Below are 16,806 nucleotides of genomic sequence, written 5' to 3'. Positions count from 1 at the left end.
GGGATGTTGACAACAGGGATAGAATCCAATAGGGAATTTTCCTGCTCTTTTGGTGGTCCATTGTACACATATCCCTAGAATTTTAAAACCTCATTTTTCTACATTGCCTGTAATTCTAATGGATGGACAGTAAATTACCTTTATAAGTCTCTTCTTTGAAAGACCAGAAAACCTACAGGGAGGGTAAAGTATTATTAGTCAAAAACATTCATACATTTGAGTTCCATCTGATTACACTTCCTGACACCAGGTAATTCACTTGCACTGAATTTATTGGAGGTTTTTAATGCAGAAGTGGAGAAGATGGAAGGAGGAATAAAAAACTTTGGAGCATGGTGTACTTCATGAATCAGGGATCAAGCCTGGAAGTGATTCTCAGACACGCTTACAACCTGGAGACAGAGGAAGTAAGCGATAAGAAAGAGGTATAAAAGGAGAGAGGGATATTAAAATAATATACTCCCTTGGTTCCAGGATTTTTTTTTTTCTAGAGCCATCGTTAAACATAAAGAAGGAAAGTTAATTTTTCTGACTTATTTTCTCTCATAACTATGTGGACACTGCTTCCCTCCTAGTTTATAATAAATAATAGGATTAGCAGAAAAAATTACATATATGCGTGTGTGTGTGTATATATATATATATATATGCGCAGACATACAGGCAAGAATGAAACATTTAAAAACACAGCTGGACATAATGAGGGAGAAATTGTTAACTGATCTATTGTAATCAAAGAGACAGAGGTAAGGCAAGTTCAAAATAACCAATAAGCCAAATATTTCTAGACCTTAAGCTTCTTGGATATGGAGACGAAGTCTTAGTTATTACTGGGTTACCAGCATCTAGCCCAGGGCCTAACACAGGGGCTCTATAGCATGAATGAGTGGATGAATTTGGCTTCACAATCAAGACAGTGACATGTTTATTCTCCTTTCTGTGTCCAGAATTGGTGGGTTCTTGGTCTCGTTGACTTCAAGAATGAAGCTGCAGACCCTCACCACAAGTGTTACAGTTCTTAAAGATGGTGTGTTTGGAGTTTGTTCCTTCAGATGTTGAGATGTGTCCAGACTTTCTTTCTTCTGGTGGGTTCGTGGTCTCACTGACTTCAGGAGTGAAGCTGCAGACCTTCTAGGTGAGTGTTACAGTTCATAAAGGTGGCGCGTCGGGAGCTGTTGGTTCCTCCTGTCTCCAGTTGTTCCTCTCTCCCCGTGGGTCTGTGGTCTTGCTGGCTTCATGAGTGAAGCTGCAGACTTTTGCGGTGTTACAGCTCATAAAAGCAGCAGCGACCCAAACAGTGGGCAGCAGCAAGATTCATGGTGGGGTGGCCTGCTTTTATTCCCTTGCCTGGCCCCACGCACATTTTGCTGATTGGTCCATTTTGCAGATAGCTGATTGGTCCGTTTTACAGAGATCTGATTGGTCCGTTTTGACAGAGTGCTGATTGGTGCTGTTTACAATCCTTCAGCTAGACGGAAAAGTTCTCCAAGTCCCCACCTGTCCCAGAAGCCCAGCGGGCTTCATGTCTCACTGCCAGTGTCTCGGGGACTTTGCAGCTCCTAGCCTGGGCACTCTGACAGCCCAGCGGGAGCTTGTCCCAAGAGGAAAAGGGGGGAAGCAAGAAAGAGAGGGAGACCTGCCATCGTGGCCAACGACCCCGCGAAGAGGCAACGGCGGTCCACGCACGGGACCTAGCCTCCGATCAGGCCCAGCAGGCGCTGGCTGGCCACACCGAGTGTGGGCCCCGCCGAGCCTGCGCCCACCCGGAACCCGCACCGTAGCGCACAGCCCCGGCTCCCGCCCGCGTCTCTTCCTCCACATCTCCCCGTGAGCGGAAGGAGCCGGCTTCGGCCTCGGCCAGCCCCAGAGAGGGGCTGTCATAGCGCAGCGGCGGGCTAAAGGGCCCCTCGAATGTGGCCAGAGCAGACGCTGAGGCCCAGGAGACTCCGAGAGCAAGTGAGGGCTGCTAGCATGTTGCACCTCTCACTTTCTCATTTTTCTCTTCCCCGGTTCACATTTGTCGGCTTGCGTCTGGTCCCTTCTTGACTTACTTCTGTTTTCTGAGGTAAGAATTCTTTGAAATTTTTTACCCCAGCTTATGTTAAGGCCACAGACCATGTGGAATCCAAACAAACAAACAAAAGACTGGAACAACCACAGAGCCCACAACCACGGAGCCCACAACCACCGAGCCCAACAAAGGGCTACATGGAAGCCAGACCCACTACAGTGCTCTGCCCTTAAAAACAACAACGTCCTTCTTTTCGGCTTTGCCTTTTGGTTCAGATTTTTTAGAAACTCTTATCGGCTGCTGGACAGTCAGTGGTTTTGCTCTCTTGGATTAGGTGTACTCCCCCTGGTCCAATCAGCTGTGAACAGGAAGGATGGAGTCAGCTAGTCCTAGGTGTTCCTGCCTTGGGTTGACAGAAGAATGCTGTGTTAGTTTGCTAAGGCTGCAATAACATGGTATCAGAAACTGGGTGGCTTAAAAAACACAAATGTATTTTTTCACATTTCTGAAGACTTGAAGTCTGAGATCAAGATGTTAAGCCATAAAGGAAGGGTTTGTCTATTCCAGGCTTCTTTCTTTGGCTTATAGATGGCTGCCTTCTCCCTGTTATGTTCACATCATCATCCCTCTGTTAGGTGACTGTACAAATTTCCTCCTTTTATAAAGGTACGAGTCATATTGGATAGGGCTCACTCTAATGACCTAATTTTAACCTAACTACATCTGTAAAGATCATGTCTCCAAATATGACCACATTCTGAGGGGCTGGAGAATGCAACTTCAGCATATAAATTTTGTGTAGGGTGGTCGGGGCTAGTGCATATCAGCTTCATTCTTTTAAATCTCTATTTATTTATTTATTTATTCATTTATTTTATTTTATTTTATTTTATTTTTGAGACAGAGTTTCGCTCTTATTGCCCAGGCTGGAGTGCAATGGCGCGATCTTGGCTCACAGCAACCTCTGCTTCCCAGGTTCAAGCAATTCTCCTGCCTCAGCCTCCCAAGTAGCTGGGATTACAGGCATGCACCACCACGGCCAGCTAATTTTCTATTTTTAGTAGAGACGGGGTTTCTCTGTGTTGAGGCTGGTCTCGAACTCCTGACCTCAGGTGATCCGCCCGTCTTGGACTCCGAAAGTGCTGGCATTACAAGCATGAACCACTGCGCCCGGCCTTAAAAAATTTTTTAAAGTTTAGATTTTGGGGGGGTACATACTGGGTGTATGTATTTATGGGATACATGAGATATTTTGGTACAGGCATGCAATGCGTAAAAATCATGTCATGGAAAATTGGGTATCCAGCCCCTCAAGCATTTATCCTTAGTATTAGAAACAATCCAGTTATACCCTTTTAGTTATTTTTAAATGTACAATTAATATTTACTATAGTTCCCCTGTTGTGCTATCAAACACTAGGTCTTATTCATTTTTTTCTATTTTTTTGTACCCATTAACCAACCCCACCTTTCCTCCATCCTCCCTGCTACCCTTCCTATCCTCTAGCAACCCTCCTTCTATTCTCTATCTCCATGAGTTCAATTGTTTTGATTTTTAGGTTCCACAAATAAGTGAGAACATGTGATATTTGTTTTTCTGTGCCTGGCTTATTTTACTTAACATGATGACCTCCAGTTTCAGGTGCATTCTTTAATACAGCAGCAGAGAAGTGTGAGCATCTTTGGTATTCCTATTAATGAAGGTTCTACCCTGACTGATTATCTAGGGAAAGCAATTGAATGACACAAGGAGCATAGAGTTTTGGACATAATTTGCTACAATCCCTTGTAAAATGAAAACATTTATTTCCAAAACAGTTAGAAAAGATTTATTTTCTCAAAAGGAGGGCTATAAAATTCTCTTTATCATCCTTGACATTTATTAAGATATCTAAAACTATTCCTAATGATGTAGGAAGTCATCTGTGTCCCCTGTTCATTTTTGAGGTGTGTCACATATGGGATATAGTAATTATTCCTGACATTGGAGCCTGGCCCTTGATGTTTCAGAGAACACAAAACCAAATCAGCATAAAAAACCACTTCCAAGGCATACCAAATTAAGCTCATGTTCAGTTTTCAATTATTCATCATCCCCAGGGCAGGAGGAATAGATGCCAGAATCAAAACAATGGAAACAAGCAGTCTGCATTTGGACTCTGTGGTATAGAGCTGTGTACATGGAATAGAGACAAAAAGAATGTGACAGAAGGAATATGCAGTTCCAGCACCACTGCTGCTGCGTTTGAACCATACCAGGCAACACCAGCCTCAATCAGTGGAGTCACAGTTCTCATAATCTATGTATATGCACAGCAGGCAGGGGACAAGTATGAAAACGAAGTGAGGAAAGGAAGGAGATGCAAGTGAACAATTTCTGAATACTTGGAATCCGCCTATGTATCATCGGAAGAGTAGGGACATAACATCATGGGAAGCTTACTATGGACCAAGCAGAATCTAAAAGTCTAAGTACTTCCCTCTGTACCCTGATTCCCTTATCTTTACCTAAAAGTGAGAAACTAAGAGATATATATATATATATGTTATGTATCTCATATATATCTTATATAGTCACATTTCTCACATCCACATTGTCTGCTGTTTAGCCCTAAATCAGGAAGAAAGTGTTTTCTAGGTAATAGTGGGTCAGTGAACATGAAGATGAGCTTAGGTGGAGCACCAGTGGGTGACAGTACCTCACAGTGCCTACTGTTATTTTGTAGGGCAACATAGAAAATAACATAATTAATTCTATGAGGCATAGAGTTAATTAACACTGCAAGCTCAACTGCCTCATAGCAGTAATAAATGAACTTGTTAATGATAAGGCTGACCCACAAGGCCTTTCCACTGAGAAATTAAAAGGTGGTACTTTTTCTTTTGTCCTAAACATTGAAATTTGATCAACAATTTTATTTCTGCAGAATTTTGTAAAGATTGATGGGCTGAAGTTTGAAATTCAGAAGAGAAAGGATTTAGAAAGATCTTGGAAAAGGCGCTCTGTGTTTTACCAACATACAGGTAATACTTCATTTCTTAATGAAAGTGTAGGAGGGAGAAAGGAGCTTATTTAATGAGTACTTAAGAGTCAGAATTTCTTCCAGAAATATGAATTTTCCCATTAAACTCACAACCGTTCTATGAAGTACATTATCTTTGTGTCAGAGTATGAACGTAATTGTTTAAGTATGAAAACTTAGCACTGTTTTTCATTTTCCTTCCTTCTTTTTTTTTTGTTACATTGGAAAGTCAAAATGTAAAATTTCCTGCTTACCCTCCACTTGCCCTCCGCTCACTGGGAGGGTTTGAAAATTACCTTCGTCCAATCCTGGATGAAAAAGAAACTCATTTTTCGTTGGTTGATTTTCCTTGTAATGGATCACTGAGGTCAATTAGGAAACAAACAAAAAGAATAGAGAGATTTCCCAAAGAAGCAGAGTGACTTGGAAGAAAAGGGAAGTAGACAAGAGCCCACTCCTCCAAGCCCTTATGCCCCTGCCTATAAAGCAAAAGAAGATTCCCTCACTAGGGTTAATGGAGAGAGGGCTGAAACACTGGAGCAGGGTACTCATAACAGTTCCCTGGCGAAAACTCCTGGGAAGCTGAAAGACTCCAGAGAAGAGTGCTTGGGTGATACTGCCAGGACCAAGAATTATAGGACATTAAGCAAATCCTCCACATTGACCAAGATGCCTTCATTCTTAATTGCAGCCTCACTGTATTTCATATAGGTTTCTTTCTGACTGTAAGTTCCCGGCCTCTTTTTTCTTAGTGCATTTGCTTTAGAAAACTTGGAATTGCAAGTTATTTTTTCTGCAAGACGTATATAAATCTCTCAGCCTCTTGCCAGTTTTGCACCCAAAGAATGTCATTTTCAATGACCTGTGAGTCATCCCCTTGAAATGTAATCATCAAGAAAGATAGGGTCCTATCTCCTCATCTTTGTAGGAGGGTAGGGGCCTGACTTAGATCAGCGCCAGTGAGAAAATACCAAAGGCCTAATCACATTGATCAATCTCCCTGCTCAATGGTCCTCCAATACTTTTCCAGCAGTTCACCCCAGTGCTTAAAAACTGTCTTGCTTTTCATTCCAACAAAGTTGAGTTCAACATCTCTCCCCTATTGTCATAGTCTTGATCCTTATTGCAATAGTCTTGAATAAAGTTTCCTTGCCTGTTTAAGTTTTCTCAGTGTAATTTTTCTTTGACAACACCCTGAGGCTGGAAGAAAAGAACACAAAGAGGGGATTATGGAGACATTCACATGGACACTTCAGAAGAAACCTATGTGGAGAAATGACCAATAACCAGAAATACCCTCTTCTTAACTCTTTGACACTGCATATGAAATACAAAATGTGGCATAGACTGGGTGACCTCCTGCATGACTTTTAAATTTCCTGTCATCAGTTCAGCAGAATGGGAGCTCATGGTAAAGATACACACAATAAAGTGTTCCTTCTCACCCTCACAGCTGTTCATAGTGTTGTCACTACCACGATGCCCTTTTGTGATGGACTCAATGTTTCTATTCCTGTATAATTCATACATTGAAGCCTTGCCCTGCAATGTGATGGTATTTGGACACATGACCTTTAGGAGGTAACTAGGTTTAGAAAAGGTCACGAGGGTGGGTCCCCATGATGGGATCAGTACCCTTATAGGATGACAAAGAAGGGAAAGATAGGAGCTTGCTCACCTCACCACATGAGGGCCCTCACCAGAACCCAACCACACTGGCAATATAATCTCAAACTTACAGCCTCCAGAATTGTGAGAAATCAATTTCTGTTGTTTAAACCACCCAGTCTATGGTATTTCATTCAAGTCAGCCTGAGTTAAGTTGCTGATTAGTGGAGTAAGAGCAAACAGAGGATCAGATTTAGTTCATGGGTCAAGAGACATGAGGATGGGGTAGAGCCATCTGAAAAAGAGAAGCCAAGAAAAGTTAAGGAGGTTAAGTAACAGAGTGGTAGATGAGAAATAATCACCTGGGGAAGTGGAGGAAGAGTTTATGAGAGATTACAGGTAAGACAGGGGATGTTACAAGAGATGAGGCACAAGGAATCATGCTTACTTCTGGAAAACGGGCACTGCTTGGCCTAGAATTATTTTTAACACATCAAATTACTTTTGCATCATGACATAATAATAATAGAGATGCTGTTACGACTATTGAAGACTTTTAAAGTCTGGGTTTGTACTTTGCAGTCCTTTTTCCACAATAACGTGAAATTTAGATAACATAAGACACAGAACATAAATCAAACCACCATTCACTCAGTAGCTTCAAATCATCTCTTTCCCTTCCTCATCCTTCTCATTGTTTATCAACAACAGTCCTTCTTATCATTTGTGAATAAGCCCTGACAATCTCTAAAATAGTGGGTTCCAACCACTTCTCACCTTCTCCACAGCTGTGGACCCAGGCCACCCTCATTTCTCCCTTAGACTACTGCAACAGCCTCCCCTCTGGTCTCCTTGTTTCCATGCTTGCCTGCCTATGATCCACTCTCCAGAGAAGAGCACGAGTAAGTTAAAAATTGTATATTTTATCATTTCACTCCACTGCTTGAAACCATCCAGTGGCTTCCCATTACCCTTAGATGAAATTCCTAATTCCTTATCATAATGTGATCTGCCTCCTGCCCACATCTTAAGCCACATTTCAGATCTCTACTTTAGAATAGTCTCATTTGCTATATCTCATACACAGTATGCCTTTTCCTCGGCATTTTTGCCTCCTCATTATTTGGTTCTTAGCTTCAATGTACCCTTTTCAGACCAGCCTTTCCTGATATGTCTAGCTGCATAGCCCAGTCACTCTTTGTCCCACTGCCCTTTCATCAATGTACTTCTATCTGATATTGTTATTTACTATTTATGTAATTATACATTACCCTTCACCCCCAAATCTAATGAAGGCAGGGCTTCCATTTGTGTCCTGTGCATTGATACGCCCCCAGTACCAGAGTGGGGACTCAAATTCCTTGACTGAAGTCATTCAATTACAAAGCAAAAGATCTGAAAGTCAAAAGAGGTTCTGATTGTCACCAAGTTTATGCTATTTAAATCGTGCCATAATCCTTTATAGTGTATCCCTATTTCTGTGCATCACAAGTATCTCATGGTGCTGGATCCAGATCAAAGGCTGACTCTGACTTGGTCCTGCCTCCCCATCTAGCCTCAATTCTCAGCAGTTTTCCCTCCTGTCTCTCTTCTTTCTGTGCTCCTGTATGCTAGGACTTGGGACTTCTCTAAGTGCCACAGATTTTCTGGTTGGAATGCCCTCACACTTGTCCTTCTGCCAGAAATACCATTTTCCTTCTTTCTGAACCTGCATGAGTCTTATACACCTTATGATCTCAAGGGTAATCACCTCCTTTTCCTGACAGGATTGGCTATGAAGCTAATGCTTCTGCAGCAGATGTCTACATGCCCTCGGACTTATGTGTGCATGTAATGGGAAGTAGCTCATATCTGCCAAGCTTCCAACAGCCAACGACTGCCTCTCTTTGCCTGAAGGCCTTCTGAAGCTGGCTCTCTGCTTCTCACATGCAGGTGGAGAATGCTGGGAAGCTTATGGCCCACCCGGACTTTGAGGTGTGTTCCACACTGTCATGCTGAGTTCTCCAGCAGTGGCTCACAGCAGTACCTTGCTTTATATTGCATCCATTATTGATGGCCTTTCCTTCCTTTCTCACTTTTTTTTTTTTTTTTTTACTTCCCAACTGGTGTTTCCTTCACCTCCCAAATAAATAATTTTCACTCAAATCCTTGTATTAGGTCTGTTTCTTGGGGGAAGCAAAACTAAGAAAGAATCCCATCACACTTATCTCAGTATGTTATAATTATTTGTTTGCTGTTGACCTGGCTAGAGTGCTTTCAAGAGCAAGGTTTGCATTTTCTATCTGTATTCCCTGCACTTAGCAAAAGCATGCACCTAGCAAGCATGCAGTAAGTATTCACCAAATCAGAACAGTGCTTAATAGATACCTGCTGAGCTGAACTAGAAAATAGGATTTCTTAATCCAAGAAAGAAGGAGACCGATATTTCTCATGTGACTTGGCTTGGGGATGCTTTTTCAGTTTCTTGGAGTGTTTCTGCTAGAAACTTTTGGTGGATATTTATAACTTTTTTCAACTCTTATTTTGTTCACTCCTTTGCACTGATTATTCATAACTTATAATTTAGCAGCTCTCAGTGGTCTGGGTTGTTCTTCAGAAATGAACAAATGTGCTGTAATTAATCTCAGAAAGTTCCTTTTCTTTACAGCGTAGCCATCGCTTCAGGGTAGTGAACACTATACTTCTTTTTAATTCTGGGAAACGATGCCTTTCATTCTTTAATTTTGGTTACATTGTTATCCAAATCTATTCAGAAAAAAATTTCATAGAATATAGTACAACATGGTGACTATAGTTTATAGCATTGTATTATATTTTGAAAATTGCTGGAAAATATATTTTAAGTGTTCTTGTTATAAAAAACAGTAAGCATGTGAGGTGATAGATATGTTAATTAGCTCAGTTGAGCCATTCCGCAATGTGTACATATTTCAAAACATCATGTTGTACACAATAAATATATTCAATTTTTATTTGCCAATTAAAATCAACAGAAGAGAAAGTATTTTATTTTTTATGGTAACAATTTTAGACTTTGTTCTTTCTGGATAAACTAGTCAGTAACACAGTAATTACATTTATTGCAAGCCACAACATAGCTTTAAAAAAAACCTAAAACTGAAAAAGTGGGGCGGAGCAAGATGGCCGAATAGGAACAGCTCCAGTCTCCAACTCCCAGCGCGAGCGACACAGAAGACCGGTGATTTCTGCATTTTCAACTGAGGTACTGGGGTCATCTCTCTAGGGAGTGCCGGACAATCGGTGCTGGTCAGCTGCTGCAGCCTGACCAGCGTGAGCTGAAGCAGGGCGAGGCATCGCCTCACCTGGAAGCACAAGGGGGAAGGGAATCCCTTTTCCTAGCCAGGGGAACTGAGACACACAACACCTGGAAAATCGGGTAACTCCCACCCCAATACTGCGCTTTAAGGAAACAGGCATACCAGGAGAATATATCCCACACCTGGCCGGGAGGGTCCCACGCCCACGGAGCCTCCCTCACTGCTAACACAGCCCTCTGCGGCGATCTACCCGCAAGGCAGCAGCGAGGCTGGGGGAGGGGCCCCCGCAATTGCTGAGGCTTAAGTAGGTAAACAAAGCCGCTGGGAAGATCGAACTGGGTGGAGCTCACAGCAGCTCAAGGAAGCCTGCCTGTCTCTGTAGACTCTACCTCTGCCGACAGCTCACAGCTGCAGTCCAACAGGGGAAAGAGCCGGGGCCGGTGCAGACGCGAACGACTCTGTCTGACAGCTTTGGGGAGAGCCGTGGATCTCCTAACGCGGAGGTTGAGATCTGAGAACTGACAGACTGCCTGCTCAGGTGGGTCCCTGACCCCTGAGTAGCCTAGATGGGAGACATCCCCCACTAGGGGCAGTCTGACACCCCACACCTCACAGGGTGGAGTCACCCCTGAGAGGAAACTTCCAAAGAAAGAATCAGACAGGTACACTCGCTGTTCAGCAATATTCTATCTTCGGCAACCTCTGCTGCTGATACCCAGGCAAACAGGGTCTGGAGTGGACCTCAAGCAATCTCCAACAGACCAACAGACAGTCCTTCTGACTGTCAGACGGAAAACTATCAAACAGGAAGGACACGTATACCAAAACCCCATGAGTACGTCACCATCATCAAAGACCAGAGACAGATAAAACCACAAGATGGGGAAGAAGCAGGGCAGAAAAGCTGGAAATTCAAAAAATAAGAGCGCATCTCCCCCTGCAAAGGAGCGCAGCGCATCGCCAGCAACGGATCAAAGCTGGTCAGAGAATGACTTTGACGAGATGAGAGAAGAAGGCTTCAGTCCATCAAACTTTTCAGAGCTAAAGAAGGAATTACGTACCCAGCGCAAAGAAACTAAAAATCTTGAAAAAAAGTGGAAGAATTGACAGCTAGACTAATTAATGCAGAGAAGATCATAAACGAAATGACAGAGATGAAAACCATGACACGAGAAATACGTGACAAATGCACAAGCTTCAGTAACCGACTCGATCAACTGGAAGAAAGAGTATCAGCGATTGAGGATCAAATGAATGAAATGAAGTGAGAAGAGAAACCAAAAGAAAAAAGAGGAAAAAGAAATGAACAAAGCCTGCAAGAAGTATGGGATTATGTAAAAAGACCAAATCTACGTCTGATTGGGGTGCCTGAAAGTGAGGGGGAAAATGGAACCAAGTTGGAAAACACTCTTCAGGATATCATCCAGGAGAACTTCCCCAACCTAGTAGGGCAGGCCAACATTCAAATTCAGGAAATACAGAGAACGCCACAAAGATACTCCTCGAGAAGAGCAACTCCAAGACACATAATTGCCAGATTCACCAAAGTTGAAATGAAGGAAAAAATCTTAAGGGCAGCCAGAGAGAAGGTCGGTTACCCACAAAGGGAAGCCCATCAGAATAACAGCAGATCTCTCGGGAGAAACTCTACAAGCCAGAAGAGAGTGGGGGCCAATATTCAACGTTCTTAAAGAAAAGAATTTTAAATCCAGAATTTCATATCCAGCCAAACTAAGCTTCATCAGTGAAGGAGAAATAAAATCCTTTACAGATAAGCAAATGCTTAGAGATTTTGTCACCACCAGGCCTGCCTTACAAGAGACCCTGAAGGAAGCCCTAAACATGGAAAGGAGCAACCGGTACCAGCCCTTGCAAAAACATGCCAAAATGTAAAGACCATCGAGGCTAGGAAGAAACTGCATCAACTAACGAGCAAAATAACCAGTTAATATCATAATGACAGGATCAAGTTCACACATAACAATATTAACCTTAAATGTCAATGGACTAAATGCTCCAATTAAAAGACACAGACTGGCAAACTGGATAAAGAGTCAAGACCCATCAGTCTGCTGAATTCAGGAGACCCATCTCACATGCAGAGACATACATAGGCTCAAAATAAAGGGATGGAGGAAGATCTACCAAGCAAATGGAGAACAAAAAAAAGCAGGGGTTGTAATCCTAGTCTCTGATAAAACAGACTTTAAACCATCAAAGATCAAAAGAGACAAAGAAGGCCATTACATAATGGTAAAGGGATCAATTCAACAGGAAGAGCTAACTCTCCTAAATATCTATGCACCCAATACAGGAGCACCCAGATTCATAAAGCAAGTCCTTAGAGACCTACAAAGAGACTTAGACTCCCATACAATAATAATGGGAGACTTCAACACTCCACTGTCAACATTAGACAGATCAACGAGACAGAAAGTTAACAAGGATATCCAGGAATTGAACTCATCTCTGCACCAAGCGGACCTAATAGACATCTATAGAACTCTCCACCCCAAATCAACAGAATATACATTCTTCTCAGGACCACATCGCACTTATTCCAAAATTGACCACATAATTGGAAGTAAAGCACTCCTCAGCAAATGTACAAGAACAGAAATTATAACAAACTGTCTCTCAGACCACAGTGCAATCAAACTAGAACTCAGGACTAAGAAACTCAATCAAAACCGCTCAACTACATGGAAACTGAACAACCTGCTCCTGAATGACTACTGGGTACATAACGAAATGAAGGCAGAAATAAAGATGTTCTTTGAAACCAATGAGAACAAAGATACAACATACCAGAATCTCTGGGACACATTTAAAGCAGTGTGTAGAGGGAAATTTATAGCACTAAATGCCCACAAGAGAAAGCAGGAGAGATCTAAAATTGACACTCTAACATCACAATTAAAAGAACTAGAGAGGCAAGAGCAAACACATTCAAAAGCTAGCAGAAGGCAAGAAATAACTAAGATCAGAGCAGAACTGCAGGAGATAGACACAAAAAACCCTCCAAAAAATCAATGAATCCAGGAGTTGGTTTTTTGAAAATATCAACAAAATTGACAGACCACTAGCTAGACTAATAAAGAAGAAAAGAGAGAGGAATCAAATAGACGCAATAAAAAATGATAAAGGGGATATCACCACCGACCCCACAGAAATACAAACAACCATCAGAGAATACTATAAATGCCTCTACGCAAATCAACTAGAAAATCTAGAAGAAATGGATAATTTCCTGGAAACTTACACTCTCCCAAGACTAAACCAGGAAGGAGTTGAATCCCTGAATAGACCAATAGCAGGCTCTGAAATTGAGGCAACAATTAATAGCCTACCCACGGAAAAAAGTCCAGGACCAGATGGATTCACAGCTGAATTCTACCAGAGGTACAAGGAGGAGCTGGTACCATTCCTTCTGAAACTATTTCAATCAATAGAAAAAGAGGGACTCCTCCTAACTCTTTTTATGAGGCCAACATCATCCTGATACCAAAGCCTGGCAGAGACACAACAAAAAAAGAGAATTTTAGACCAATATCCCTGATGAACATCGATGCAAAAATCCTCAATAAAATACTGGCAAACCGGATTCAGCAGCACATCAAAAAGCTTATCCACCATGATCAAGTGGGCTTCATCCCTGGGATGCAAGGCTGGTTCAACATTCGCAAATCAATAAACGTAATCCAGCATATAAACAGAACCAAGGACAAGAACCACATGATTATCTCAATAGATGCAGAAAAGGCTTTTGACAAAATTCAACAGCCCTTTATGCTAAAAACCCTCAATAAATTCGGTATTGATGGAACGTACCTCAAAATAATAAGAGCTATTTATGACAAACCCACAGCTAATATCATACTGAATGGGCAAAAACTGGAAAAATTCCCTTTGAAAACTGGCACAAGACAGGGATGCCCTCTCTCACCACTCCTATTCAACATAGTGTTGGAAGTTCTGGCTAGGGCAATCAGGCAAGAGAAAGAAATCAAGGTTATCCAGTTAGGAAAAGAAGAAGTCAAATTGTCCCTGTTTGCAGATGACATGATTGTATATTTAGAAAACCCCATTGTCTCAGCCCAAAATCTCCTTAAGCTGATAAGCAACTTCAGCAAAGTCTCAGGATACAAAATTAATGTGCAAAAATCACAAGCATTCTTATACACCAGTAACAGACAAGCAGAGAGCCAAATCAGGAATCAACTTCCATTCACAATTGCTTCAAAGAGAATAAAATACCTAGGAATCCAGCTTACAAGGGATGTAAAGAACCTCTTCAAGGAGAACTACAAACCACCGCTCAGTGAAATCAAAGAGGACACCAACAAATGGAAGAACATACCATGTTCATGGATAGGAAGAATCAATATCGTGAAAATGGCCATACTGCCCAAGGTGATTTATAGATTCAATGCCATCCCCATCAAGCTACCAATGACTTTCTTCACAGAATTGGAAAAAACGGCTTTAAAGTTCATATGGAACCAAAAAAGAGCCCGCATTGCCAAGACAATCCTAAGTCAAAAGGACAAAGCTGGAGGCGTCACGCTACCTGACTTCAAACTATACTACAAGGCTACAGTAACCAAAACAGCATGGTACTGGTACCACAACAGAGATATAGACCAATGGAACAGAACAGAGTCCTCAGAAATAATACCACACATCTACAGCCATCTGATCTTTGACAAACCTGAGAAAAACAAGAAATGGGGAAAGGATTCCCTATTTAATAATGGTGCTGGGAAAATTGGCTAGCCATAAGTAGAAAGCTGAAACTGGATCCTTTCCTTACCCCTTATATGAAAATTAATTCAAGATGGATTAGAGACTTAAATGTTAGACCTAATACCATAAAAACCCTAGAAGAAAATCTAGGTAGTACCATTCAGGACATAGGCATGGGCAAGGACTTCATGTCTAAAACACCAAAAGCAACAGCAGCAAAAGCCAAAATTGACACATGGGATCTAATTAAACTAAAGAGCTTTTGCACAGCAAAAGAAACTACCATCAGAGTGAACAGGCAACCTACAGAATGGGAGAAAATTTTTGCAACCTACTCATCTGACAAAGGGCTAATATCCAGAATCTACAAAGAACTCAAACAAATATACAAGAAAAAAACAAACAACCCCATCAAAAAGTGGGGAAAGGATATGAACAGACATTTCTCAAAAGAAGACATCCATACCGCCAACAGACACATGAAAAAATGCTCATCATCACTGGCCATCAGAGAAATGCAAATCAAAACCACAATGAGATACCATCTCACACCAGTTAGAATGGCAATCATTAAGAAGTCAGGAAACAACAGGTGTTGGAGAGGATGTGGAGAAATAGGAACACTTTTACACTGTTGGTGGGATTGTAAACTAATTCAACCATTATGGAAAACAGTATGGCGATTCCTCAAGGATCTAGAACTAGATGTACCATATGAGCCAGCCATCCCACTACTGGGTATATACCCAAAGGATTATAATTACTCTACTACAAAGACACATGCACACGTATGTTTATTGCGGCACTATTCACAATAGCAAAGAGTTGGAATCAACCCAAATGTCCATCTGTGACAGACTGGATTAAGAAAATGTGGCACATATACACCATGGAATACTATGCAGCCATCAAAAAGGATGAGTTTGCGTCCTTTGTAGGGACATGGATGCAGCTGGAAACCATCATTCTTAGCAAACTATCACAAGAAGAGAAAACCAAACACCGCATGTTCTCACTCATAAGTGGGAACTGAACAATGAGATCACTTGGACTCGGGAAGGGGAACATCACACACTGGGGCCTATCATGGGGAGGGGGGTGGAGGGAGGGATTGCATTGGGGAGTTATACATGATATAAACGTCATGCACATGTACCCTAGAACTTAAAGTATAATTAAAAAAAAAAAAAAAACTGAAAAAGTAAAACTAAAACTCCAAGAAAATTTTTATCTTCAATGTTGTCTATTTTTATCTTCAATGTTGTCTTTTGGAGCAGAAATTTTTTAAAATATGCTGTTTGCTCTCCTCTGGTGATAAGCTCAAATTGCATTCCATAGGGATTAAAACTGCCCCTGCTGGAACAGATTAGCCTGTCTGATTTCCTCCTTATATCACCACTCACTTTCTCTTTCTCTGGAGTCCTGGCCTTTGATTATCCTAGAAGTTTGTGATTTTGTATATATAAAGTATTTTTGTAACTTCCAAGTAAAATTTTTCTTTTATATTTTGAACTTCACTTTTAACTTTGCAACTGTTGTTCAGTAAATATTTATTGTTCCTTTTCCTCTCCTCTAATGCAAAAAGAAAATGTTCTTGTTCCATTGATGTTGGATTTGACTGTATGCCTTGCATGGAGTATGAGTGATTGTGATTTCCCCATAAAAGTCCCCTTGGGCTTTTTATGGACTTCCATAGTTATGATTTGACTCACTTGACCTTTTTCACTGCTGCCTCTGAATGGGAAAATGTGAAGGGAATGTCTCAGGGGATTGTTGCCCCTTTGATCTGGGTCCTACAATGACAGACAGAGTAAGTCGACCTAAACATGACTTTCAGCCTGAAGTGGAACCATTGCAGCCCATCTCTAGATGTGTGAATAAGACCTTAGCGGCCAGGCGCGGTGGCTCAAGCCACGGTAGGTGATCCCAGCACTTTGGGAGGCCGAGACGGGCGGATCACGAGGTCAGGAGATCGAGACCATCCTGGCTAACACAGTGAAACCCCGTCTCTACTAAAAAATACAAAAAACTAGCCGGGTGTGGTGGCGGGCGCCTGTAGTCCCAGCTACCCGGGAGGCTGAGGCAGGAGAATGGCGTAAACCCGGGAGGCGGAGCTTGCAGTGAGCTGAGATCTGGCCAC

General features: G+C 41.9%; 1 long non-coding RNA gene across 1 annotated transcript; it reads left to right on the top strand.

Moving 5' to 3' along the window:
* The first annotated feature begins 1,118 nt into the window (after positions 1–1,118).
* On the top strand, positions 1,119–6,245 carry LOC117078955. The gene is made up of 3 exons (XR_004435220.1): positions 1,119–2,065; positions 4,939–5,035; positions 6,197–6,245. It is a non-coding gene; the product is annotated as an uncharacterized LOC117078955 (long non-coding RNA).
* Positions 6,246–16,806: the final 10,561 nt, after the last annotated feature.

Source organism: Trachypithecus francoisi, unplaced genomic scaffold (genome assembly GCF_009764315.1).
Source record: "Trachypithecus francoisi isolate TF-2019V2 unplaced genomic scaffold, Tfra_2.0 Lachesis_group7, whole genome shotgun sequence".
Lineage (NCBI taxonomy): Eukaryota > Metazoa > Chordata > Mammalia > Primates > Cercopithecidae > Trachypithecus > Trachypithecus francoisi.
Note: the sequence above shows the minus strand (reverse complement) of the source record. Positions and strands in the feature narration are given on the sequence as shown.